The sequence below is a fragment of the Rousettus aegyptiacus genome, unplaced genomic scaffold (assembly GCF_014176215.1).
Source record: "Rousettus aegyptiacus isolate mRouAeg1 unplaced genomic scaffold, mRouAeg1.p scaffold_m13_p_1, whole genome shotgun sequence".
In the NCBI taxonomy this organism is placed as follows: domain Eukaryota; kingdom Metazoa; phylum Chordata; class Mammalia; order Chiroptera; family Pteropodidae; genus Rousettus; species Rousettus aegyptiacus.
The window spans coordinates 176,295,519-176,323,198 of NW_023416284.1; the positions used below are offsets into that span (position 1 = coordinate 176,295,519).

General features: G+C 34.1%; 1 long non-coding RNA gene and 1 pseudogene across 1 annotated transcript in view; both read left to right on the forward strand.

Annotated features, from left to right (window-relative positions):
• The window catches only part of LOC107516522, a 235,462-nt gene that overhangs the window by 134,769 nt on the left and 73,013 nt on the right, over nt 1-27,680 (forward strand). The gene's annotated exons all lie outside the window — the stretch shown is intronic.
• Nucleotides 25,303-25,421, forward strand: LOC118605085 (annotated as a pseudogene).

The following is a 27,680-nucleotide window of genomic DNA, read 5'->3' on the forward strand; positions in this document are numbered from 1 at the left end:
ATATAATGCTCCATCTACCTCTTCTTCATACTCCATTTGACACAGAAACTTCATTCTTTATTAAAAAATAAAAAATAGAACCCATTGAACGTGAACTCTTTTTAACTTTCTACCACTCACCAAACTTACCTGCAATAACATTGATCCTTCTTTCACTGCCGAGAGAGTCTCACTGGAAGATTTGTTTTTCCTTCCATAGCATAGGGAGCATTTCAGCTGATGCTATAAATTTTGTCGTCTTTCATCAATGCACACACTTCGCCCCATCCATTATGTAATTTATTTGTTCTTTAATTCTCCCCTTCTTAAGTCCCTCCTCTGCTTACATCATCCCCATCTAGAGGAAAAGAGAAACCTCTTTAATATGATATTATTTGTTTAATTCTTATAAATTATTGTTCTCTTTTATAGCTATATTTTCTCAAAAAAAATCTATGCTCATTATTTCACTTTTGCATTCATATTTTTAATCATTACCAGAGTAATTATTATAATTATCGGTAGTACAATTAGAACTACTTTGAAATGCAAAAAGGTACAAATAAATCAAATTAAGTTAACCCATGACATAATCATCAAATTTAAGAAATTAAACCATGGATTAAATACAAATCACCTATGTGCCCCTCTTAACCTGCATTTTCTCTACCATACCCAGAGAAAACAGGCAACTCTTTTGAATTCCTTGTTAATCCATCTCACACATACATATACTTTGTATTTTATCTCTTTTTTTTCTTGGCAGGAGCACTTTACATTTATTGAGGGCCTGTCCCCAAGGAGCTCATAGCGGGGCGGGAGGTGCTGAGACCCCACATGTGCTGGGGGCAGGGGAAAAAAAGAGGTGAAGGCAGAAAAGGAAAGCAATGCAGAGACACCAGGCCCAAGCAAAAAGGGGGCAAATCAGGCACAGGCAGCGGTCCTGGGGGTTCAGTGGGGGAGCAATGGCATCCTGCAAGCCTCACCTAGACTTGTTCTGCTGCAGCAGAAATGAGCTCAGTGTTGGAGCTTAAGCTCCCCTCTTGCTTGAACATGATGGAGATCCTCGTCCCCTGCAAGAAAGCATGTATCCCCCACCCCAACGTTCTGCCCTCACCCCTCCTCCTGGTCACTCAGTCAATAACGAGTGTCTGTATCACACCATAACCATTTAGAGATTTCCTGTGCCTGCAAACAGAGAAATTAGACAGTACTCGCCTATTACATGAGCAGGAGTTGAGAGCGTAGCTATGTGCTATAAGAAGGCCCTCTGACTTTTACCCTTCATTTTGCCTACTAATGACAGTGGAATTAGTCAACATGAACATTTAGGAGTCAGGAGAATGTGCATGAGACTGGATTCTGAGTGTACTGGATCAAGAAGCACAAAACAAATTTTGATGAAGGGAAATTTAATAACGTGGGAGTATTTTCCAAGACTATAGGATTTAACACTCCTGCAAGGACCCTTGGAAACGTAGCCTCAACTACTAGGATGCTTTCAAAAAACATGCAGAAGTGTTCGTGGGTGAATAGCAAAGTGAAAATGCAGACTCACACTGGCAGAGAATAGCAAAATGTGATGCAATTAATCTATATTCTGATAACTGTGCATCAAAAAAATTAATTTTGTAGTATGTCATTTAATACTTTGTCATCCCTAACATAGTTAATGGGAGAGAAAGTCAGGAGTCAGCAAGCATATGACAAAGTGTTCTATCATCAGTTATGAAGAAATGTGAATCCAAATCACAGGAAACACAAGTTTGCTCCCCTCAGACTCATGACCATTAAAAATCAATAGCAATATCCGACTCTGGCAGATACTGGTTTAGAGAGCAAATATGCAATATTTAGTAGACGTGTTGGGGCACGTACCTCAGCAAAGCGAATCTTAAGCGTGTATACCACAGCGGACATTATCAGACTGTTTTTATATTAGGACCTTTTTACAATCTTAAGAGCATCAACCTGAGTGTTCCTACCCCGTGCCTCACATTCTTTTCCAGACAGGGCCCTGCCCTTGCCATGTAAACCCACCATGTCTGGGATTGTCATTCTGTGTCCCAAAGAAGGCCTGCTAACTTTTACCTTTTGTTTCCCCCACCAGTTACTCTGTCTTTAGTTACCCTTTTTCCTCAAAAGCATCACTTGCACTTAGCAATAGCTGTCCAATTCCATTCCTTTATAGTCAAAATTTACTCTGTATTTATTACTTGCCAGATACATTGTACCTGCTAATGCTGTACTTTGAACTAGAATACCAATCAAGTCCACTGCCCGTGAAACTTTTAGCATATGCATTGCTACCTTCTGCCAGGGGCTATGTGTGTTCTAGCTAGTACTAGCGATGGAGTCTTCACTGTCTTCTCAATGACAAATGAACCAAAACCAAATGCCATATTTACCACTTACTTTCTCAAATAACTTTTGGGACCAACCACCACAAGTTGGTTTCTCTGGGAACTGCACAGGAAATTTATTAGGGGATACTTTTGAGATCATCCCTTGAAGAAGGAAAGGAAGTAAGAGGGAGTAGAGGAAGTTCAGTTCCAATATAGTTCCAGTGAAGACTGCAGATGTCCCCTGCTTGTTGGAAAAGCTCTTCGGAATTGAGCGAGGAGCTAGGCATTTATATCAACATCTGTCAGCCATTGGACACAGGATGGAGGGGGCATAATTTTGAATTTGACAGCCTTCTTCAGTTGAGGGCATTCCCAAAGCAGTGGGAGTTGAGGGCTGTCTGTCCTCAGTGCTCCAGGCAGTTAGGTCAACGTGCCTTTGATTCCAGAAAGAGAATTTGAGTGGCACATCACAGCGTCTGCCACACATAGCCTTTAGCTTTTTCTGTCCTGCTAAGTCAGTAACCACTTTTCTGTTCATCCAACTGTTTTATTTTCTTAAAGTTTTGTTTATACTTATCTCTTCTAACATTCTTTTTTGCGTGTGTGTGTGTGGGGGGGGGTTATTCCTAAAACACAAGCAGACAAAAAACTCTTCAATGTAATTTTACAGAGGCACGAGTAGTGAACAGAAGTTAACAAACACATCCCATCGATTTTATTAACTCTGAATCTGAAACAGCATCCTGACCAGGACAGTGTGAACACCCTGTTCTTATTTCTAACACGTATTGTCCCGGCTTTTAACTTACTCAGTGCAGTTCTAGGTACCTGTCTGGGAAACAGCATCACCTTGGGCACACAAGCAGGGCAGGACCTGCACTGGGCAGAATCCTAGTTATTTGTAGTTTCTAGTTTCTAAGGTTTCCAGCCATAGAGAATTGTTATAGTGACAAGAGAATTGTCACTCTGAAACATGAGGAATAAGGCAGGCCATGACATAATATCCTAGAAGCCCTTTCATTCTTAGCCTATGGCCCACCTGTTACACACACACACACACACACACACACACACACACACTCTTTTTAGGTAGAGGAATGGATTCAGAGCAATACGCACAGAACAGTTTTGCTACTTAATTGCATTCTGACTACGCAGCTATTCTGGTAGCCTGGGGAAATATTTATTATATTCATATTCAATTTAAAAATGAGAAAGCCCAAGGAATCACCACAATAATATTTTAGAAAGCAGGTCCTTACCATCTCTAATTTGCCTCTAAAGTAATACAGTTAGTATGAACTATATAATTTAGAGCTTGGACTGAAGCCTATTATGAGAAAATTCCACTTAGGTTTAGGCTGCAGCCTATCATTTTGTCAAAAAGGCAGCTCTTATACTGTGGTCTTCTGTTGCTGTGGACCTTCATTTCAGGTGAGGGCTCTTATCCATTCCTATTTTAGTCCAGCGCAATTCTCAGTTGTGCCGACAAACAGTGGGGATGATTCTCCCAGGATCTTTTGTCAAATGACCATTTAGAAATGAAAGAACACCCTGTTACCTCCACATAGTTGGAGTTTATGACAGAATGAAGCTACTCGATTTCCTCTCTGAAGGGAAAGAACAAATAATAATGAAAATTGTCATTCAAAAGTTAAGTGTTATTTATAACAGAGATAATTTATAACAGAGATAACTCTAGTGGTAAATTGGCTATCTCACTGGTAAGGATTTTCAAGTGAATAAATTGAAACCAATGGAGGTTAAGTTATACGCCCAAAGCCACACCACAATGACAGAGCTGGGGACAGAGTCCCAGTATCATGGTCCCTAGATTTGGTTTCTTTTCAATAGTACTTAAGAGATTAGTGCCTGATTGTCTGTTATATTCAATTGGATAATTGATCACATTCTTGTCGGTTCTTACATCACTCTTTTAGGACTTCTATGGACGTTTCTTGTTCATTATCTTCTGTTCTTTACCCCTATACCACCTGTTAGTAATGAAACATGTGACTGATCTCTTTTATGTAAGATCACAATGCCAGTTCAGGTCTCTCTATTACATGAGTTCATAGTTCACTGTGATGTATATAACTTATAGAACCCTTTTCTTTTATTCAACAGCATATATCTCCATAAGAATTATGTTCTATAGTGCAATCAATATTAATTATTGGGTGAATTTCTTTATGTTGAAACTGTAAACTCTGTGAACGCAGGTTCATATTTGTTTATAAAACTGCTGTATTGTAGGGTGTGACAGCTAATTCTATCTCCCCCAATTTTTTGAGAGTATTTTCAATGAACAGGAGATGATAGACTCTACGAAACATAATATTGATTAAATTAATGTTATAGCAGTTTTTACGAACTGCTCGGATTCTGTGGTTTTGGGTCAGAATAGGCAAGAAAAGGAAGGAACAAAGTCTGTGTGGTTTAGTAAGCCTATCACATCCCTATACCTACATCAAAATCGATCATAATTACAACAGGATTTTTGAGTATGATCCGCGTCAGGAATTGTGGTTGTTATTTTGCATGTTTTGTTTAATCTAATTCAACAATGGCCCATTGAGTTTGATCTTTTTACTCACATCTTACTAATGAAATGATTTCCTTGTGTCCATACCATAAAAAGTCTAGATTTGGGATTCTGATCATGCGCTATCCGGTACCAAAGTCCCAGTGAGTCAACATCTCAATACACATTTTGGAACAACTTCTTAAAGTAATATTCATGTAAAAATTATAAAAATACTTGTGATAATCAGTAAATTTAGTAATAGAAGTGATATTCTGCTCGTATATGTAAACCGAATATTTTCCTTCTCTATGTTTTATTTCTCTTCATTCCTACTTCTTTCAGCTCCCGAGAGACTGTGGAATGTAAAACTCAATATAGAAAAATGAGGTTAGAATATGTTTACTTGCAAGTTTCTTCATCTTGACCTTATAAATTATTCTCCGTAGAAGCTTGTCCTCAAAGGAGCCTGAGGATTTAGGAACTTATTTTTCAGTATTTCTACTAAAAATGTCCATCGCACAACTAAATAAAAGGGTGAACTTTTATTTTGGCGATGGCTTTATTGCCACTCAAAGGAAATACATTTAGAGAGAAAACACATTGCATTTGTATGGATCACAGACACTTAATGCATTTAGTTTGAGTCCCTTTCAGAAAAAGATGAAAAATGAAATGAACAATAGAAATAGCTATGAGAATATATATACTCTTCCATTAAAATTTTGGACTCCATGTTTGTATGTATATATGTAATTTAAATGACTCAATCTTTTTTTTTTCTGTCATTCACTCAATAAATATTTATTTTCCACTATGGGGTAGACAAGTCTAAGGTGACAGGTATATGATGGAGAGATATGGACAGGGTCCCTGCCCTCATGAAACTTCTATTCAATTAGGAGAGGTAAACGTGTATGCATAAATACATATATATTGCGATTAGAACCGTGGAAAAAATAAAATGTTTGGTGATAAAGAATTCTAGAGAGAACTCACTTGATTTCGGGTGGGAAGAGAATGCAGTTTCAGTGGAGGTAAAACCTGGAGGTGACAGATTAGATCTGAAGAAAATAGCATCTGGGACTGACCAAAAAAGTAAGGGCAAATGACCTACAGTGGGAAGTGTCACATTCTAGGAAGAGGAAGTGTGACTGTCACCTGGCGAGAACAGTACAATGACAGATGTTGAGGTTTAGAAGTTGACATAATTTCAATAATGTAATGCCTAGTAGAGCCTGATAAGAATTAGATTTATTCAAGCACATTGTGAAGCTACTGAAGTGTTTTAGGCAAGTAATGGTGTGACCTCCTGTATCTTAAAGGGAACAGAAAATGAAAGTGAAAGGATAGGAAAGCAAATGGTAAGGGGCAGAACTTTCCAGAAGAATGTTGATATATGGTGGCAATGAAGAAGGAGAGTGATGGATAAATTTGACATGAAGGAAAACAATTTTATGAAAATAATGGACTGGGTTTATAACTACAGAATTTTAGGCACAGTTGCACCTGATTAAGTCACATTTAGATAGAGAGATGTTTCCTTAAAGAAAACATGGAATAGTCTATTACCGATGTTCTCAATGTGTAAGACATGACTTAATGACTCCTTGGTTCTTCTAGTGCTATACCTTGTTAATGGTTTAAATTGTGTGTGTGTGTGTGTGTGTGTGTGTGTGTGTGTATTCACACTTTCAATTCTGTGCCCTGAGGTACTTGACACTTGAAAATTTAAAAAAAGCAATAATTTTAAATATTTATTTTTGGTATAGTTATTTCTACATGAGTAAAGAATTAAAATCAATGATATTTAGACAAATAAAATGTTAATATGTTCGATTAGTCAAGCTATTTCTGATTACCATATTTAAAAAATAAAAAAAGAAACAAAACAAGCAAAAGCTGGTAGTTCATGTTTTGGTCGTAGTGGAAGGTACTGAAGTAATAAGGCAGTTTGTATTGGTGTCGTGGAAACATTTAAGCCTTTCTTTTTCATTTGTTATATTTCAGAACCAAGGAAAATTTTTTTGTGTTCGGTTGAATTTTTTCCTTTGGTTTTCACTTTGACCTAGGCAGGGATATTTTAAAATAAAATGCAAGTAATAGGTATACTTTTTTTTTTTTCCTAAAAACTGTCTTATTTTCATAAATTTTATTTATGCTAAAGATTTTTAGTTGGTATTTCTTGAGGCTCTTCTCATGTGGGATAGGTTTAGTCTTCAATTTCTGTGATTCCATTGGCATGACAATATGTGAAATCCAACTAGAGTGTGGATAAAATACATTTGACTTTTGTATATATTTTGACATTTTCCATTTTAAAAAGCTTTGTGTCTTTTACCTAGGCTTCATTTAATGACTATGTGATAAATACTGTGAGACCGCTTCTGGCCTGTTAAAAAAAAAAAAAGAAAAGAAATAGGATATAATAGTTTTCAAGTATTTGCTTTAAAACATATTTTAAAATCTGAAATATAAGAATAATTACATCATTCATAATTCACTGAATTGTGTAAATAAATTAATGTATCATATCACAGATCTAGATTATTAATACAAAAGCAAAAATTTATTGGGCCCTAGTGGTTTTATTTTGACCTGTTACGATTCTCAGGTCATTTTTTTTCTTTTTTTACTCAATCACAAATACAAAATGATTTTGCAGAAAACTTTTTAATTTGTTATATATAACTTTTGAGCTACAATGAATTAAAAAATGATGTTCTATAAATACTTCTAAATGACACCTTGCTATAGATGACTAAACTGGTAAGATATTACATATGATTATGGTATTACATACCATTCTTATCCTCAAAACCTTTGCTTTTTCAATTAATGAAATGTGTCAAACATACGGCATGCACATGAGTACACATGTTCACTTTAAATAATAAACTTAGTGGATGCTCCACTTACATTAAGAATTACACTATATATTTTTTAAAAAATTAACAAGTTTAATTAAAAGAACAAAGAAAAAGAATACTGATGGATTGCCTAAGAAGGTGAAAGGAAGTTAGAAATACTTGCCTTTATAGATACTAGATGCATTTTAAAGCTATAGAGACTAAAGCAGTATGGTACGGATGCAGTAATAAATACATCATGTTCTATTCTAAGTTTAAGAGTTTTTATTTTAAAATACATTTTGAACTTTGTCAATGTGTTTTGTGTACAATAAGATGATCATATACATTTAAATATATAATTGATATGTTAATACAGTGAATTTCAAATGATGAATTAAATTTTCATTCTTGGAATAAATTGAACTTGGTATAATTTGCATAAATCATTAGAGTACATCTGCTAATATTATACATTTCTTAACAATTTTGCATTTCTTTTTTTTTATGTAAATGGATATTGTCATTTTTAGCACTCTGTCTGGCTTTGGTATGAATGTTACATTACCTTTGTTTTCTCTTTTCCCTTCCCTAAATGAATTCATTTTATTTTTGTCCTGAATATTGATGTAACTCACCTCTAAAACACTGGTACCCAGAGTTATTCGCCAGGCTCTCCAGGACTTCTTAGCATCACTGGGTTTCCTCTTGGTTTGTCTGTATCACTTGCCCAACACACACTCAGCCTTCAGGGACATCCATCACAGTAAAGCTTATGAAGGCAGACAAGCAGCAAGAGAACACAAGCAAAAAAAAAAAGGCTTCTCCCCACAGAATGTAAATACGATGAAATGACAGAAGATGAAAAAGATGTGGATGTAAAAGTGAGTATCATCTCTCAGAAGGAAGTCAAGAAGGTGTCACAATTCCAGGAGAGAAAATGGCATTTTCTCAGGAACAAAGGCCATAGCTGCCACTTCTTTAGAGGGACTGCGGCTTCCAGCCCAGGCAAAAAGGCAGAAGAATCCACACTGGCAGTGAAGCTAGTTCATTCTCGCCAAAATCACTTGCTCTCTAATCCCTTTTTATCTTTTCGTTGTTGTCGTTACATTTTCTTCTGTTCTATCTTTTTTGTCTCTTATTATGATTTTCTGTAGTGACTATACCTACTAACGATCTTAATAATTTCATTTTAATTTCTGAAACATTTTTGTCCTTTCCTTTCATCCTTTCCTGAGGTCGGTGAGCTCTCTTTGCATTATCCCATTGTTCAGTGATAACTCCAAGTATTTTGACCATGTTTTCTATTTATTATTTGTTTTCTTGCTTTTGCTTTATGATGTTTCTTCATTGATGCAATTGCTTTGTTCAAGTTTTCTTTTCTTTTTCTTTTTTTTTTTTGAGTGTAAAATTCTATAATACATCATCATCTGTATATTCCTTTTCAATTCAGGTTGAAATGTTGCATTACAATCTTCTGTTATAATTTGTATGGTGAGTTTTCTTTGGCTCCTAAGAAGCTTTGCTTTGTTATTATTATTTATTTCTTGTAGTGTCTTTGATGAAATTATATAGTTTTATTTTGGTGTTACCAAGAATTTGAATGAATTGAATTTTCTAGATTACCTGTAAGCAGAAGGATCGATCTATGCATGACAGGAAGGAATTCAAGTACTTACCTTGTTCCTTAGCCCAAAAGATGCCTTTATTTTTGCTGACTCAATGATGAAAAGTTTCTTTAGTTCATGCTGCCTTTGTGATCAGATTTCTTTGGATTCCACAATTCTGTGTTGCTTCCGAAGGGCTTCTACCAGTAGACATTTCTTTCCTTCTCTTTGACTACCTCCTCACAGATATTGCCCCAGAGCCCAAGGTAATCTCTCTTAGAACTGGCGCGGACTTCAAGCTGCCTCCTCTGTGTTCTGCATCCATACTGTGCCTAGGTTTCTCTCTCCCCGCTGTTTTTAGATCTTTAAGATAGGGCTTCTCCATGTTCTGGAAGAGACTTTTGTTGATGTTTCTTGGCTTTTCTATCAATAGGTTATCTCCACAATTGCAAATATTTTGGGATGAATCAGTTCACCTGCTTTCCTATTGTGGTTTCCCATGTCGATTCAGCTGATCCTGTTGTCTTCCTCCAATTCACATATATTTTAAAGTTTGTGGGATTTCTCCATCATCTAGTTTCATTGAATTTATATCAGTTAAATTTTGATTAATTTTCCGTATTTTTCTGTACAGATTCTCTCTTTTCTGGTTTCTAGTGTTTGCTTCGAGAAGGCAGCTAGTGACATAATTGTTGACCTATTATTGCCTTTTCTTTCTGTCTACTTTTAAATATATTTTGGTGATCTGTATATTCATTATATGTGTCTAGTATATTTTTTCTATCTATCTATCTATCTATCTATCTATCTATCTATCTATCTGTCTATCATATATCTATCAGTCATCTACCTATCATCAATCATTTTGGGGAGGATGTACTGTGCTTGTATCTAAGAATTCATGTATTTTATGGTTTCAAAAATTCTCAGTCATTATTTCTTCAGACATTAAAATTATCAGAAGAAAAAGTCTAGAATAATCACGGAGTAAAACTTACACTAATTTTCTCTATTCTCTTTTACTGAACCTTTGATTAAGCATTAGACTTTCTTGCTCTCTTATTTATGTTTCTTAACCTTGCTTTTCATAATTTCTATTTGTCTCTTTGTGATGCATTCAGGATTATTCCTTTAGATTAATTTTACAGTTCTCTCGATTCCTTCGAATCTGCTATTAAATACTTTTAATCAGCACAAAATCTCAACTGTTGTATATCTTATTGAACAAAATTCGATATCATTTTTTCCCAAATATCCTTGGTGAAATTGTATAGTTTTTTGTTCTTTTCTTGTTTAATTTTGTATTTTAATGTTTTAACATGTTGAACTTTATTATTTCATATTATGTATCTGATAATTCCAAAAGCTGCTGTTTGTTGTGGGTTAGAACACACTTTGTTATTTTTTCCAACTCTCTCAAGCTGTATTCTTTCTTTATTTGTTTTTTGATTTTTCATTATGAGCTCATTTGTGTTCAGATATCACATTTCAAAATTTTCTTTGCTTTCTCTAGATATCTGGGTGTGCATTTTTGCCTAGGAGTTTTGGCCTTTTTGTTGTTTGTTCTGTTTTTAGCCACAAAACTGGTAAGAATTATTAACATTGATTTAAATAAAATTGGGCTTGCATTAGAGATTCTTGGGGAATAAAATGAGGTTTTAACTCTCCACTCAAAGCCAAAGCTGATGGTGGGCAGTATTCTTACAGTCTTCTACTAGAGAGTGGATTTTTCCTAATTCACTCACTTAGTTTGTCACTGTTTCTTTCCCTTTCTTTATACAGGGGTTTCCAGATCAAAGATTCTACTTTGTACTTATCCTAGGCCTTTTCTTCTGCCCAAACTCTAGGCAACTATGACTGTTTTCATGTCCCAATCAAGAAACCAGAACAGTAAACTGAATCTTCTCTAGACTTTTCTTTTCTCCCCTTTCCTTCCTTCCTTCCTTCCTTCCTTCCTTCCTTCCTTCCTTCCTTCCTTCCTTCCTCCCTCCCTCCCTCCCTCCCTCCCTCTCCCTCTCTCTCTCCCTCTCTCTCTCTCTCTCCCCCCTTTCCTTTCCCTTTCATAGTGCTAGAAACTGAACTCTATTTCTTCTCCTTTTATTTGTATATTATTGATTTACTTTTTTATCCTTCGACAAGTTTATTTTTGGGTGGAATGAGGAAGTGTAAAATATATGAAACATTATTTCCCATAAGTACGGTTCTTTACTTATATTTTCTATATCATCTTGTAGAAAATTTTTCAATACATAAGGAAAAGCAGTAGGGTAGCTGTAACCCCCACATCGTAAATAAGAATACCAGAACACTAAGAAATAGAGCAACGAGATCACAGACCCATAGCAAGTCACTTACTGATAGCTGTATAATTAATGTCTGCTCTTCCTACACTTAGTTTGGTGTCTTTTTGTTATCCTACTATGATCAATTTTAGAGCCTATTTATTTTGTTTGGATTTTGTGTCTGACATATTTTTCTATATCTGACATTACAACAAAACCGCTCTGCTATTCAAAACTGTCGACAAAAGCTAATTTACACTTCTAGGGTTTCTGTTATTTTAGAGATTTAGGACTGAGATAGAGTCTTTTTAAGGTCTGTTGTAAAAGTAAGAAGTCTTAATAATTACTACTCTGAGCCTTTTTGCTTCTCAGTTTAGAAACTGGAGAGGTCTGAATTATACTCTAATTGACACTGGGCTATAAAAAAAAATCAAATAAAAAATTTACAATGACCTTTCAGAGTATGGCAGACAAAAAGTGCCAAACGTAGCTTTAGTTTCCAATCCAAATTAAAGGGTCACAGAGCACTGGAAGTTGCTAATGTCACATATGTCTGTAAATCATGGCTCTTCAAAGAAAGAATACATGAAAGTCAGCTTTTCATGCTTTAAAACACATCCTGGCCTACAAACTATTATTAATATTAAGTGGCAAATCACTGTAGGTCACAGCAAGGCCCAGAACTCTAGAACCTCGGCATGAATTATGGATTTAATGTTTGTATAATATTTGACAGAGGGACTTTATATGTTAGTGTTTCATGCGGCTTTTACGCTTAAGGAGGTTATAAAAAGAGCATGTATGACTCTGACATTCTGAGTGAACACGCATCAAAGACACGGTGATTTCTGAAGCTACCTCTTGTCAGAGGACACATAGCAAACGTGCACAGAAAGAGCTTCACTTGTATTCGTGCAAAAAGCTAAGCTACTTTTTAAGTGTAACTTAATGGCGCCATCTTTATGCAATCAGGTTCTTGGTTGGTTTTAGTTGATTTCCAGGAATCGTCATTATTGTTTATCAGTCTCTGGTACTTAATGGAGAAGGCAAATGGGACTGTTATTGTACAATATTCTCCTCACTTATGTCTCTGTCACCAGTCTCACCCCAGTTGAAACCATGCTCCATTGTGATACATTCATAACTATGAATTTCATAACATTCATAATCGTGAATTTTATTATATCATTCAGTTTTTGGTAAACACAAACAAAAATACCTCTATTGACTATCTTCATAAGAGAAAACGATCACTCGTTTCTTTGGCATTCAAAGACTTTCATGATCAGATTCCAACCTAACTATTTCTGGTGGCATCTCTGTCCCCTTCTCGCCCACTTCTCTCCTCTATTGTGGTGACTTTGAGCTTCTTACCATCCCTGAAGAACAGAGGTCTTGGTGTGAAGCAATGTTGTTTCATTTACATGCAGTACCTTTACTTTATTCCCTCTTTGCTTGGAAAACTCTTTCCTTATCCATTCGCATAGCTTCAAAGTAAAAATTTTTTTGATTCTCCAATGTGGATCTTTGTGCAGCACACTCTCTTTCCCTATACTGTTTCGTTTAAAACATCATAATTGACTGTGTCTTCCTTTTGTTTTACATATTAACTGTTACTTTGTCTGTCTTTCTTGTTGTCTAATAAATGCCCATGACTGTGAATACACATTCTGGTACTTACCAGCATACAGTGGAAATACAGTACAGGTTTGATAAGTAGGTTGTCATCACTGATGACTTTACCCTATGAAATAAAGTTTAGAATTGATTTAACAATGATCATGTACATATACACATATAAATGTATACGTATGTAATCACACACACACAGTGAAGTCAGCTGTACACATACCAAATAACCAATGTCTATTACAGATCTATTAATGTAAGGATCTGTTGTTAAATAATCATTTTTATCAATCCATTGGAAAGGCTTTTATCTCATCAGAACTAAGAGAACTGTTTTTATCTATATTTGGCTTAGTCAGTTTAGTCACTTAGCAAATGTCAGGTTCTTTGCGTTTAAATATTGATAGTCTTCAAGTATTAGAGACACTTGGTAATTATGCAGCCTTTCCCCTACAACCTTGTTACCTCGGGCCTAAACCAATCCTGCCAAACTCAAACTATATGTGCACAGAAGTGAGTACAAACAGAGTCATCCACTGAGGCACGGGGAAGTCCTTCTCCGCGCCCCAGACACTTGAACTAACACCTCAAACAGAAAGCTCACCAAGGCAGGTGCCACAATATGACAGGGCTGGCCAGACTTATGACTGAATCTGATGATGACAGGGTCTCCATGAAATGGTGGGATGCAGGGACTCTGAACACTGAAGGCAAAGAGCTGCTCTGATGGGTACAACTTCCATCCCTGCTGGCTTCTTTATATTCCATCCATGAGTAAACACTAATCATGACCAATGGTGTTCATTTCAGTTGCAAACGAATTTTATGCTATTTAAATCCCTGATTGGGATTCCTGATTGGGTTTCTTTGAATATTAGTTAACATTTGTAAACAAATATCAAACCATTTATCCAGAGTTATTATTAAAACAAACTACTGCAACAAACAATATGGATAGATTCTTTTTTTTATTATTATCACTATTTTAACCCTGTGTCTTTCTCCTATCCATTTTTGCATCTCACTTTAATTCATGAACAAAGAGGCTTTCTTATCAGGGTGGATATTTAAATTAGGACAGCTCCTCTGCCTTTGCCCTCATGTTGGTTTTAGGATGTTCGAAATTTGGGTTGTTTGGACAGTTTGGCATTTTCAGATGACATGAAATCTGATTCATTCAGGACCTAGAGCGCAGGAACCTTTTACACGTTACCAAATCTTTGGAACAATTGGTCCGGCTGTCCTAAATGTCTCCTCTTCCACTGCTGCTGTGGGAAAAGGAAGGTTTGGCCTCCTTGGCAATCGATAACCATCTGTACAGACCGTTTTTCTGTCTACCTAAAAATCATCTCCCACAATTACAAAGAAGCACTTTATGCTTGCTAAAATTGACTATTATGTAAACTATTAAACTGTTATGCAGACAATATAAAAATATTCTCTGCTGCATTATTAAGTTCTCAACTTGAAATCGATGGCTGGGAATGTAAAAGTTTTCACTCCCTCTTTTTCTCTCATTGTTATTATTATTATTATTTGCATTTAATGGTCATTTATACGAATATTATGAAAGCAGGATGTGTTTACTTGCAAAACTAAGTGTTTTTCATTCAGCATATATTTACAAATATATCATATGTGAAAAAGAAAAACCTAAAAATTTAATAGTCTCTAAAAGAGGTAATTTTACATTGATAAAAATAACAAAAAAAAAGTTCTTTCTGAGGTTTTCTGGAGAAAACAAAGAACTAAGTTTTAAACATCTGTTTTTTTGAGTGTGGAAGTGACTTAAGTAATTCCTTCTTTGAAAAAGGAAAATATCATAATCATAAATCTTAGTCAGCTTTTAAGTAGAGAAACAGATTTCATTGAAAGGAAAATCTGAAACGAATCTCATGACTAAAATATTTTTTTTTAGTAACGTATGTTACTGATTAAAACTGACAAACATTAAGTGCTCCCATTGCCAGGCAGAGTATGACTGTTAAGTAAAAAGGTTGCAGTGATCTGTTAAGTTAACGTTTTGGTAACCCCGATAGATTGAATAATAGGTTGTTTATATTGGAAATTCAATGTTTAGAAAAAATCTCAGAGCGTTCTCTTACTGTCAGATTGCTTTATTTCTGATATACAAGTTTACCCTTTAGAGCTGTAATATTTCCAAAGGTATGTTTGCTTTGTTTGAAACAAAAATTATATTGAGCCGTAACACGTGATTTTTGTAAAAGTTTAAACAAAGCCTTGAAAAAGTAAAGCTAAATGTTTGTTAAGCCAAACATCCTTGAATTTTGTTCATGCTTTGATGAGTGCCTGCAGGATACCAAGTCTAATTATCTAACAGGTAGTCGGTACAGGGTATCCGACCGATGCTTCAAAAGGAAGCTAAGGTTGGACATGGAGATTTTGGAGTTATCTGCATAGAATTAATAACCAAATAAATAAATGGCTGAATTTTTAAAGGCAAAAAATATAGGTAAAATGAAGTCTATGGCCAAAGAGAAAATTCCATTGTTATTTCTCTCTTTTCAGATATTACATATTTAAACATATTCAATTAATCAAATTATTATTCAGTTTCTTCAAATGAAGTGTGGAAGTAATACAAATAAATTATCTAAAATTACATAGATTATGTAATCATGCAAAGGTGCAACAAGGACTTCAAGCTTTAAGGCAATTTTAAGATAGTAATGTATTTACTTGGATCTATGTTTTTGCTTTGTGACTACATTAAAATTCTTGTATGTCTATATTTATTGATATAGAAAAATCATAATTGAAGTATAATTTCAGATGAGTTAAAGAAAGAATGTTATTTAACACATGCATTTAAAATAATAACATGATAATACTCAGGTCAAAAGAAAAGCTGTAAGCCTTAGAAAGATTCGAAGGAGAATTTCACGTTGTGAAAGTGTATGTAGAATGTGTGTGTTTAAGTTAAAGGCAAAGGGAGAGACTTTGATTATGATGACCTTGACAAATCCCCCAAATTACCTAAACTTAGTTTTTGATGCACAAAGTGTCTTAGTGATTGCAGTATAGGAAACCACCCAAAATACAGTGGCTTAACAGCATGTATTATTGCTTAAGTGTCTATTGATCAACTGACACTTCTGTCTTGGTTGGTTTCACTTATGTGTCTGCAGTTGGCTAATCAGGCTGTCGATGAGCGGCTGGTTTTAAATTGGAACAGCTAGAACCATTGGGTCTCTCCATGTGGCCTTTCATTCTCAAATAGGTTGGCCTAAATTTATTCTTATGATGGTAGTGGCAAGATTCCAGGAGAATGAGTAGAAGTAACCAAGTCATTTTAATACCTAACTTGAAACTGATTCACTGCCACTTCCGCAGCATTTGATTAGCCAAACCAAGCCAAATTCAAGAAATGGGGAAATAGATTCTGCTTATTGATGGGTAGGGCTGCACGTCACATTCCAAAGGGCATGGATATAAACGAGGATGAAAAATTTGGCTATTTTCACAGTCAACCTACCACATAAAGTTTCTATTAAAGGAAAAAAGTAGAAAATAGATGAAAACATAATGGTTACAATTTTTCAAACTTTAATGTAAAAAAGAATTGTCTTGAATATTTATTAAAATGCAAATCCCTGAGCCATATCCCTTAATATTATGATTCTAACTCTGGAATGTGGTCTAGAAATTCTTACTTAAATAAAATCATCTCACTCCCCATGATGCTGATGGAGATGGTTTAATGCTGTGAGAAGTAAGAAATTAAATGATGTAAGGAAGAACTTTGATGCTTGAATAATGAACACTGGGTTATTATAGGAGCAAATGATGAAGCAGGTGAAACCTACTTAAAGATTATTCTTTTCATTTGTTACTGCATTAGTTTTTAGTGTTCAACAAAGGGCTTCTATATACATTATCTAAGAAAAAAGGAAGCTTGTGAATTTGGTAGAAATAGACATATTTTGTTAATGGCTATCAAATGAAATTTCTAGGACTTAAACACCAGTTTTCTATCATATAATACAATTTTCTAATCACAATTTTAGTCTTGTGATTCAGTCAGGTGAGCAAATAAAGATGGTGAAAAGAAAAAGAACCTATTGCATTTATTCAAAGTTTTACTCAATGCATGAACATTTGGAATAGGAAAGATTGTGCTCATTGAAAACTAATTTGGAGAAATTGATTAATTTACAGAGAAAGCATTTTTCTAATTCAAAAATGAAGAAAAAAATTTTAATTGCCAGCAGTGACTCAAATTCTGCCCTGAAGAAAAATAGGTAGATAGTGATATTGCAAAGTATACTATTTTAAGAAATATGATTATTATAGGACAATTCTCTTATTAAGCTTTTGCCCAGTTTTTATGGCATTAAAACTGTGTTTAATTGTCCTTTAGACAGACAAAATAATTGAATTGAGTATTTTCATTATGTGGAGCTAAAATTGAGAACTACATAATGAGATATCAAGGCAAATGGTTTATATATGAGGTTACTTAAGCTACTCGGGAAATCTCAAGAAAATAATGGAAGCAAAACTACATAGTAAAAAATTCCAAATATGATTTGAATATTGGTGAATTGCTGAAGAATTCAGAACTTTTAAAAAATATTTAATGGTCAAAGACTAGTGTGTTTGGCCATAGTCTAAGGGTACACAAATTTGAGCTAAACGTTTTTGCTAGAAGGAAATGGAAAATAACCAATGCTAACAAGAAGGAATGTCTTTTTCAAAATAAGTAAACTACTAGCCTCAATAAAACAGGAGAAAAAAACTAGCAAACATTAAAAAATACATTACATAAAAGCCAAGGTGTGTTTGAACTAAGTAAAAAAAACTTAACAGTGATATTGATCTTTCTATTGTCAGGAGACAGAAAATAGAAATTGAAAAAGTGATTCATACTCCTGATAATGGGCTAAGACAGCAAAGAGCTACTGAAAATTATGATAAATACTGAGAATGTTCAAGGAGTGAAATCTCGTTGGCTAGAGAAAATGTCAGAGGAAGATTGCTTTTTTTCTTAAGAGAACAGAGTTTGTCTAGAGACTTACTATTTCCAACTAAAATTGTATGCTTATTTAGCTATATTTTTGCTCAAGTAACTATAAGTCTTGACAAGTTCTCTGAGACCTCTGTATTTCAGTATTTTAATCTACAGAAAGGACACAGGAACTTCCAGTTCTAAAATTCAGAGATTCCATTTTGATCAGAATTGTGTAACCTACCTTTTTATGGAGAAAAGTTCATAGATAATGCAATGATAAATTTATTGGTGGACTATGACACATATTTCTCTGAGATTGGTTCAGTGGTTATCTTTTAACGTCCTCGTTAAAAGTGTCAGTCTCCTTAATGGTTTTAATAGGCAGATCTAATCCTGTCCTGAGATGCTGTGCTAGTTTGCTCAGGCTTCCATAACAAAATACTACTGACTGGGTGATTTACACAACACGAATGTATTTTTCCACAGTTTTTCAGGCTAGAAGTGCAAGATAAAGGTGCTTGCAGGTTTGATTTCTCCGGAGGTCTCTCTCTTTGGCTTACAGATGGCTGCTTTTTTTTTTTTTTTTTTTTTTTTTTTGCTGTGTCTTCACGTGGTCTTTCCTTTGTGTGTGTGCATCCCTGGGCTCTCTCTGTGTATCCAGATTTTGTTTTATAAGGACAACAGTCAGATTTGATTAGGGCCCATACAACTGAGGTCATTTTAACTTAAAAACTCTATCTCCATCCTGCTAAATCTGAGGTTACTGGAGGTTAGGGCCTCAATGTAAAAATTTTGAGGGAAATCGATTCAACTCTGTCTTAATCAATTTGGGGTATTATAACAAAAATACCATAGACTAGGTGGCTTAAACAATAACATTTATTACTCACAGTTGTAGAGGCTGCAAAATCCAAGATCAAGGTACCAGCAGATTTGGTTTCTGGAGAGGGCTTACTTCCTGATTCATGGACAGCCATGTTCTCTTGGTTAATCATGGTTGCTGGGTCATATGGGTCATACTTAACTCTATAAGAAACCACCACACTTTTTTCAAAAATGGTTAACCATTGGTTTCACATTTCCTTCCTTTGTGTAAAAAGAATCCTAGTTGCTCTGTATCCTTGTTAACGTGTGGTGTGATCATTATTTTTAATTTTAGACATTCTGATGCATATATGCTGATATCTCATTGTAGTTTTAATATGCATTTCACAAACGATTAATGATTTTGAACACTTTATTTGCCAAACATACATTTTCTCTGGTCAAGAGCCTACTCAAATCTTTTGTCCATTTTTAACTAGGTATGCTTTTATTGTTTTGTTTAGCTTTCTGGTTATTGAGGTTTGAATATGCTGAATATAAGGCTCTTTTTTTCAGATTTGTGGTTCACAAATATTTCTTCCATTCTATATCTCTTAACAGTATCTTTCAAAGAGCAGATATTTTTAATTTTAATGAAGTCTAACATCAAATTTTTAATTTTAAAGCTCATGATTTTAATGTTTTATCTAAGAAATATTTGTTTAAGTGAAGACCACAAAGATGAAATCTGAATCTATTTTCATAACTGTATATGCTTTTCTAACTTAGACTTGCTCTGATGAAATATCTTGATTGATTTTCGAATATTGAGACTGCCTTGTACCACAAGGTAAAAGCATATAAGTGATATTCTTCTGGTAACAGAAAATGACTTGAATAAAATATAATTGATTTTGTCTATGGAACCAAATACAAAATCAACTGTGGCAAAGTACAAATGAGGCCGAATCATAGTTCATTTATTATCTAAATTTGCAAAATTTGTCTCTGTGTTTAAAGAAAACAACACAGTTATATCACACTACTGAGTTTTTCAAGAGTTTCTCAGCTGAGAATCTTAATCTTAGCTAAAGTAGTGTGTTTAACATCATGAAATGTTTTCTTACACATCTTCATTTTATTATTCCCTTTACTCTCTGTCACTGAGTTAGAAAATAGAATTCATTACCTCAGTACCCCTGTACATAAATGTTTTTTTTATTCTATTTATGTCCCCCAGATAATGCAGTGGTATATCTACAATAAAAAAATATTTCAATATTTTTTAGTTATTTAACTTCTCTTTTTGAAAGCCCTTATTTAGTTAATTATAATTGATTTATGCATCTGAAAATAGAAGTAATTAATTGGAAGTATTGGCATATTGTACAAAAAGTTTGATATAAATTTCTACTTATTAAAAATGACTTAAATTGTTAGACTATAAATTTTAAAAATGTAAATGAACTGGTTGATGATAAAGTATGACTAGAAAAAAGTGGGTTTCGAAGAAAATTGATGTGCATTATTGTAATAAATTTTCATTTTCTTGGGAAAGTATTAAATATGCCCTATAAAGCAGCTGAGTTAGGAAAAATGATTACTGAGCCGCAATTCATAAAATTAGGTGAGTGCACATGGTTTTACCCAGTGTTTGCTGGGGTAAGGCGGGTGTTTTGAAGAATTCCCAGAATCAGAGCCCTGCAAGAGAAGGGTTTAGCAGGAATGAGAGAAAGGGACAGAGCCAGCAGCCTGGTGGTTGGGAGGTTGGAGATGGGCAGCGACTTGCTCTCATGCAGCCCCTCTGGACCTGATAGAGTCCTGACACTGTGTACAAGCTGAAGGACAGTTATGCAGCTGGCTACATTTGTCAATGGCACTCATCATTGCCTAGAAATCACCCTTTTCACTTTCCCAAACTTCTCACCTGACGATCTTGCCTCATCCTTCTTTGAATAAATTAGGTACAATTAAACAGCGACTTCTGTGTTTTCTCACTTTTTGGTGTTCGTCTTAGATGGACAGGCATGTCCCCTTTTCTGAAAGAGACACATCTCTCCCTTTATTGTATCTATCACTCTCTGTCACATCATAAAAGACTTCATATCTTTGGTTATGCCTACTTGTCCTTACATCTTCAACTTCTCTCTGAGAAGTCGTTCCCATAAGTATCCAGTGCTCAAAAATGCTTCATGCACAGTTCCCACTTGCTTCTCTGAACCATAAAAAAAATTTTTGAATTGATTCGTTTACATTATGCCACATTACTTTTCTAACTCCCCATTCAGTCCTATTTTTCCAGTGAAATATTTCAAACATAAAAATATAGAGAAATATATAATATACGTGTTAACACACAACTTGTTCATTAGTGCCTCACGGCTAACTGCTTTGCAACTACACTCCTCCCATGCACTAGTCTTTGCCGTCATTTTGAACTTATTTCCCCAAATCAAATATTTTCATTTGTGTATTTTTTAAATTTTATTTTAAATTGAAAAAAAGTTAGGCATTCATACAATCCATGAAGTGATCTCCCTGGTTACTCTGGCACCACACACAACCATTGCAATAATATTGACTATGGACCCTATGCTGTCCTCTGAGTCCCCATGACTGTTTTGTAACTGCTTCACTTCTACAGTGATTCTTTTCTTTTTCATTTCTTACCTGTAGATATTTTCTGTTTCTTGTTTTTGAGCACCGATATGTAAAGTGTGTGCGTGCGTGTGTGTGTGTGTGAGTGTGTGTGTGTGTTTGCAAAAGAAAGGGAGGTTTATATATCTTGACTCAGAAGTCTAATAGTAGGTCAACATCAAATGATCTTATTAAATACTGCTTAGATAATATTTCTTTCCTACTTAAAATATTTTAGTTACTCAGCTTTTCATATGGAGTTAATTCTAAATTCTTTTTTTTTTTTTGTCCTGGAATCACTTAATATTATGACTTCTTTTTCAAACCCTACCTCCCATTATTCCAACCTATCATTGTTTTGCTTAAACTACATCATTCCTGATCCCTCAATAACTCTCAGACTCCTTTTCTGTGTTCTTCTGTTTGTGCTATTTATTTCCTTTGCTAAGCGAGCTGTTGTTATATTGAGATTCTCCCTCGTATTTGCCCATATGCCATTTCCCTTCTATTTCCATTATTGTCTTAAACATTTCAAGGTCAAGGAACATTTTCCTCCACTGAAATGCCAAACAATAGTTTTGTGTTACTTTATGGAATTAATAAATCTTTGCTTTGTGTTATAATTTTTTACATGGTTGTTGGCATTATTAGGTTGTGCATAAAGAAGGCAGCTTTGAAAGCTTGCTCTTGTCTGCATGGCCTAAATTTGCTGCATGCTCCTTTTTCATCTTTATAAAGCTTTTCCTGTTCCCTAATTATTTATGTAAAGATGCACAGTATAGTTAGAATGCACAGTGTACAACAGTACCCAAAGAAGTTGAACTGATAAGCAGTGAAATGTTTGGCAAGATATTTACAGTATTTATTAAGAATTAAAAATTGCAATTTCTTTGAAAGGTCATTAGTGTAGCAATTATTTGATGATAGTCCTCTTTAAAAAATGATTTAGCTGCTATGTAAAAAATAGATGTGAATAATGCAATGTTGGAGAAACAGAAACTAGCTAAGTGGCAATCATCTCTTTGCCATTGAAGTTAAGCATGCCAAGAGGGCATGGATTTGGTCTGGTTTGATTCCCTTTGGGTCACCAGCACCTAGAACAATGTCTCAGCCATAGAAGATGCTAAACCATAATGAATATTGACTGCTGTAGATCAAAGATCATTTTGGGTTTCGCTATGATTCTAGCAGTAAAGATGGGCAGAAGAGGATTGGATTGATAAACAATTAAGTATAAAAATTGATGAGAGTTTGCAATTGATTGTAGATCTTTTTCAAGAGAAAAGAATTTAAAGGTTATTCCTCAATTTTTGGTTTTGGAAATTTGTTAGTTATGCCATTTAGTGATAGAGGAAATAATAGAGGGTGGGAACAAGGAGAAACACATTATTTTTACAGTTTGTTGTAGTTGTTGAGATGCTTGAAAGACATCCAGGTGAAGAGAAACAGCACAGATACTGAATTAAAATAACCAGAGACAGGATAAATCGAAGAGTGTGTGATGTTATGGAAACTAGGCAATGACTGTGGCCTGAGAAAGAATGAATAAACAACAATGTGAAATGCTGTTAACAGAACAAATAATAAATACAAAATTTATAAATTCTCCTTTAGATGTTCCCATTCATATATAATTGCTGACTTGGGGAGAGCATTTTCATCCCAAGAACATTTTAGAGACCAAAAGCCATATTTATGGTAGATTGAATCAGTGGAAAGTGAGGAAGTGTTTATAGTGAGTGTATTTGTGGGTCACTCACCCCTACCCCCACACACGAGTTTGGATTCTAAAATGTTGAGATTGGCGTTCTGCTAGAAAGCAGCCAGTAGAGAGAAAGGGTTTAAAAGTGATAAAACAGATTGAACAGGGAGAAGAGTGAGTTGCATGAGAATACAGAAGATGAGATAAGCCTTAAACGATAGGAAGGGCACCAGATTCTTTAGAACAGAAAGAAGAATGGATAGATGTAAACAGAGGTGGAGCTATTCCTTTCAGATGACTTTTCTGTTTCCTGTGAAGCAGAGTGAGACTTCTGTTATATTACATTTAGTGGTTAAATTGCTTACTCTGCTCCCACCCCCACATGCTAAAATAAAGATTCATGAGGGTGGGATTTTATCTGCTTTTCTGTACAACATCTCTAATACCAGGAAGCATATCTGGCAGATAGTAGAAAATGAATATTTTTCTGAATGAATATTTGTGAGTCCATTGTACAGTGATGGTCACATCTTTGAGAAGAGTAAAAGAATTTCTGAACATAGAAGAACAAAGCTACCCAAGAATATATTAAGCTTTTAAAACTTTAGTTGGAGGGTGGAAAAATGAAAGACCAAATTAGTTTTATGTTTTCTTATACAATTTAAATTGCCTGAAGTGTAAACAATACCTTAGCAGAAAACTGATTTCTCTTCAAAGATTCCTGCTCCATTAGAATTTCCAAAATTAAAGGACAAAAATTGCAATGAAAACTTTGGATTTCATAGTCTAATAAAATTATTTCACTAGATTTTAATGCAAGTGGTAAAGTTCAACTCTTTTCTGTCCTTTAAAAAAAAAGTTTCGTATAATGAAATTCCATGAGACTTTTCTTGCAAAACATGAATAATGGAGATTCAAAGTAATTGTTATAGTTATTATTCATGAAACAACCATGAATTTTTCAGCCATGTTTATAATTCACTAGGATTAAGATATTTGGGCTTAAGCACATTTTAATGATGTTCTTTTTTACCATAAACATCTTATTATACACAACAAAGTTAGCATCTGTGTTACATAAATATAATGGTAAAAATTAAGCCAGAAACTCAGAGCTCTCTTTTTTTTCCCCCCCAGCAGCTCACTCAATTTTATTTTTTATAAAATTAAAATGTTTTTCAGTAAAAGCCTTAATGATAGCAAATGATGTGACAGCATTTTTATTTTTAACACCGAAACATCCATTTAAATATTTAATGTGTTCTTTTGCAGTTTGAATTAAGGTAATGTCTCTGGCACCAAATGCTGTTCAACCTCAAGAATATTAAGTATACTCTGACTCAATATATTCTCATTTGTAAGAAGTAATTAATTGCACAACTCTCTGTCTTACGGGATTGATATAAGGATGACAGACATGATCAAAGTTTTTCATAACAAGCACATATTAGGTTTTATATAAGAGCTACATTAAAAAAAAACCCTGATTGATAGAAAACTCTAGGGTACTGATATTATCATCCTATTATACAGATGACAAAAGTAATGCATTAAGATACAGTGATTTGAACAAGATTATACTGCGAATAATTTGACTGAACCCAAACGTGAATGCAGCAGTCTCCAGAGTCTGTACTTTCCATCACTCTGCTTTGCCCTGAGCTCTATAATGTGGATGCAGTCTTTAAAACCGAAAACAGTATTCTTTGAATGCTTAAATTATCTTCTGAAGAGGAAAAATAAGGAAAAGTACCTTAGATTTTGAGAGAGACAAAATTGTAATAAAATCATATCAGCAGTCAGATTAAAATACCTAATAATAGTTCAATAATAATGATAAATTACATCTATTTTTCATATTGGTTTGATTCATAAAAAGAACTATTCTCATATTGTAATATATTGGCTCAACTGGCTGCAACATAATTTGAAATCACCCTAAATATTCTATATTTAAAAAACAGGACAATTAGTCTATGGCCGTGCTACCTGGAACAAGCCTGATCCAATCTGTTCTTGGAAGCTAAGCAGGGTTGGGCCTGGTTAGTACTTGGATGGAAGACCACCTAGGAAGACCAGGTGCTATAGGCAAAAAAAATTTAAAAAATAAGGGATTGTAAGCTGACAAGATCCTTGCAATTTGTGAGGTCAACCAAGGGTTGCCTTGCCCAAAACAATAAATAAATAAAATAAAAACAGGGCAATTAAAATAGCAAGCAAACAAAAAAAATTATAAGCTCAACATCTATAACACCACAAAGTTATAATATATTTTCAAAAGCCTAGAAAATCAAAACAATAGTAACAAAAGAGAAGAAAATAGCCAGGTGGTAGATTTCAATTCAACTCTGTTTATAATCATTTTAAATGAAAATGGTTCAAACGTACCAGTTGAAAGACAGAGATTATTAGATCAGATATAAAAGCAAGATCCAATTGCATGCTGCTTATAAGAACCTACTTGAAAATAAAGATTTAGATACATTTGAAGTAAAGGAATGGAGAAAGATATACCATATAAATATTAACCAGATGAAAAATTGGAGTAGATAATTAATTTTAGACAAAGTAGACTTCAAAACATCCCTATCTGAGATAAATAAATTTCTGAGCTATATCATAATCATTTTGCTTAAAGAACTTTTTCTAACAGGAAATCTATCAAAAATCTGTAGCTAACATCACACTTAATGGTCAGAAAATGAATGCTTTCCTAAGATGTGGAACAGAGCAAAGGTGTGGCCTCTCATTTCTCCTGTTCAAAATTTCATTGTAAATCCTAGCTAGAGCAATAAGGCAAGAAAAATAAATGAAAGATATACAGATTGAAAAGAAAACTATCTCATTAACAGAAAATGTATTTGTATATGTAGAAAATCCAAAGTAATCAAAAAAAAAAAAAAAAGAATCTTGGAATTAACAAATGAGCTGAACAAGATCCCAAAATACAGTGTTAATATGAAAAGTCAATTATTTATATTCTTATATATCAACAATGAACAATTGAAATCTAAAATTTAAAAATCAATACCATTTGCAATAACATAAAAAATAGCTATAAATTTAACAAGTTTATGCAGAATCTGTATGCATAAAACTATAATATATGGATGAAAGATATAAAAAAGATAAAAATAAATGGATATATTGGGTTATCAGTTTAAGACCATGCATTGTTAATATATTATTTCCCCCTGATTTGATCTATAAAATTAAAGCAATGTCAATAAAAAACCAAGCAATCTTTTTTTGTAGATATCGACATGGTAATCCTAAAGTACATTGGAAAGGCAAAAGAAATAGCCAAAATAATTCTGAACTCATGTGAACTGATTTCAGCACTCAAGCAGAACTCACATTACCTGATTTAAGTACTTATTATAATGCATTAATTGACACAGTGCAGTATTGGAGAAATTGGAGTTAGTAAATACATATATGAGTAGATCAGAATAGAGAGATCAGAAATAGACTCACACAAATGTAGCCAACTGATTGTTAACAAAGATGTTAATACAATTCAATGAAGACAGGATAGTTTTTCAAGTGGTACTGACCCACATCCATATGCAAAACAAAATAAAATCTTGACACAAACGTCATATACAAAAATTAACTCAAAATGTACTGTAGATCTAAAAGTAAAATATTAAAATGCCAAATAGGATTTGCAATGAAATTTTGAATAGAAGAAATGAGAAACAACACCTTTCCCCTGTTCCACATCTTAGGAAAAGAAAATATAGAAGAAAATCTATGTGACCTCGAGTTTGTTTTGGCATTAAGTTTTTAGATACAACACCAGTGCAGGATTCATTTTAATGAGAAATGAGAATCTTGTTATAAGAAATTAGGGGAAGAATAACTAATAAGATTGTTTCTTAAATCCAGATTAGGAAATCTTTTGCCAGATGAGGCCTGGCAATTTACAGTGTGATACTGAAGAAACGAAGAGGAAAACAATTGAAAATAATGACAACAAAATTCGACTTTAACAGCCAGCAGGAAACAGAGGATTTTGTTCCATATACTCTGTTCAAAAGGCATAGCTAAATTCAGAAACGTTTGAATAAAATATGGTTATGTTAGGGAAACAGGCAAGCAAGAAAAACTTCTATCCTGCTAAAAATCATTGCTGGTAATTAATTTTCAGTTACGGGGACAATTCACATTATAAGCGAGCTTCTTATCCCTGTTTTGTATAGATCACAAAATTATACTGACAGTAGAAATTATAAAACTTTTACAAAGCTGTTTAGAGTCAATTTCCTGTTGAATCTATTCATCTAATGCCTCCTATAAGGGTTTAACTTTGTAGAAAAGCAGAAGCGAGATGAATTGCAACTTATT